Here is a 2188-nt window from a genome sequence, read left to right as displayed (position 1 = left end):
TCATGCGACAACTCAGCCGATCTCTTCACCAAAGCATTGCCGACAACAACATTCAAGAAGCTCACGCACAAGATTGGAATGCGGAGGCTTAAGGACTTGGAGTGATGTTTGGAACAGGGGGAGCAATGTGTGCTGTACTCTTTTTCCTTCACCAAGGTTTTGTCCCACTGGGTTTTCCTGGTAAGGTTTTAATGAGGCAGCATCCCCTAAGCACATTGCGTCGATCCCGTCCAACATGGCATGGTCATCTCGTCCAAGGGGGAGTGTTGTAAAACACTTAGTGGACTCTATAGACCGGCCCATCTACAGTCCATGGTACACGGCCATACGGCCCATGTACGGTCCATGTTATTTGTCATGGCCTTTAGGTCCATTAGTCCATTAGCCTATTCTTATGTTGGTTTGGGCTTTAGCCTTTGTACTCCCTATATATATGTAACCTCCATTCGATTATGATTAATAAGAACAAGAGATTTCGTTCCCTAAACTCTCTAGTTTTACAACATAAATCTATATTATAATTGTTTAAATTTTTCAAAATTATGAATTGAGATAATTTTAGCAAAATAAGATTAGACTTTCAGATGTTATCAATTTAGAGTTGAATTTGTAATATTTAGAAAACATTATTGACAATAAATTACAAATACTCTATAAAATTATGAAAATGAAAATGATGCATATGTAGAAATTGAAAACTTAAAAAAAAACTTAGCTATTTTTATGACATGTTATAGAGTATTTTCTATCATTATAGTTTGATTATACAACATAACAATTGTTTTATAGATATGAGTTCTATGAGAAAATTCAAAATTCTAAAACATACATATATCAACATATATATATATATATATATATAAATTTACATGATTATTAATTTACGATATTATTGGGACCATATTTTATATGGAAATTTCAAAAAAAATATTATCTTATTATTTTATTAAATTTTGTTATTTTTTACACTATTCTGATTTGGAACCAGCAAAATTGATTAATTTATAGTGTTTATTAATTTAGAGATATTAATTTATAGAGATTTTACGGTTATAGGTATATGATTGTCAGTTTTTTTTTTTGGCTTTTAAATCGCAATTATTTTTGTTTGCGGGGTTAAATAACAAAAAAGTTATCAACATACTTATCTAAGATTCTGTAGCTATTTAAGGGAGAAATTATTCAAAACAATCTTTTAACTTTTGGTAATTACGTAAATAAATATCAACTCTATAGAAAATAAATCCCATTTTTTTTGTTGACTACTCATAATTAGACACAAATTTAGTCAACTTTTTTAGCTATACTCTAAAATTAAATAAACATTATTATTTTTTTATTAGTCAGAAAATTAAACCTTAATTATGTATTTTGCTAGACTTTTCTCTTTTTTGTCAGATTAATAAAGTATGAGATGAGATAAGAAATACAAGTTAATTAAAAAGATTACTTACAAATCATTATTTCAGTTGCTATAAATCCCCAAAAATTAAATTATGGGGTAGAACATTACAAACCAAAGATTACGACAAATTCTTGAATAAACAAAAGATTAGGGCCAATATTCAAAAACAATTTCGTAATAATTACTTTTTTTTTAATATAATTTGTGAGGATCGGACGGTGAAGGAAGAACCACACCTCAAACCTTATATGAATAGTAATCGTCGGATCAACTTATCTAATACTAACCGTACGATCAAAATGCGAAACAAACCTAACCGTCTAATATAATCTAGAAAAATTGAAATTTCAAAAACAAGTATAAGAGAGGGAGGACGACGACGAGTGTTAAAATTATAAAACGAAGACGAAGAAGAAGAAGAAGATTCAAAACCCCAATTTCTCTGCATTTTTTTTTCTTTTGGTTCCGCTGAGTTACCAAATCTCTCTTCTTCGTCTTCTTAAAACCTTTCAAAACCCTAATTTCATTTACCTTTCTCTAAGTCTAGATCAATAAATTCGAATTTCAAAATCCCGTTTTTTTTTAAAAAAAAAAGTTTTTAAAGTAGACGACGATTCGGCTTCTGGGTCTTTTGAATTTTTTTACATAGAAACGGGATTAAGGGTGAAATCAGATCTTGAGATTTTCGTGTTTTCTCAAAAATTGAGGAATTGGTGATTTATAAATTTTGGATTTTTTTTTTTTTTTTTTTTTATTTCGTTGGGGGAAATTTTTCTGGGTTTT

The sequence above is a fragment of the Camelina sativa genome, chromosome 19, assembly GCF_000633955.1.
Source record: "Camelina sativa cultivar DH55 chromosome 19, Cs, whole genome shotgun sequence".
Classification (NCBI taxonomy): Eukaryota; Viridiplantae; Streptophyta; class Magnoliopsida; order Brassicales; family Brassicaceae; genus Camelina; species Camelina sativa.
The sequence above is the reverse complement of the archived record's forward strand: the minus strand, read 5'-3'. Positions refer to the sequence as shown.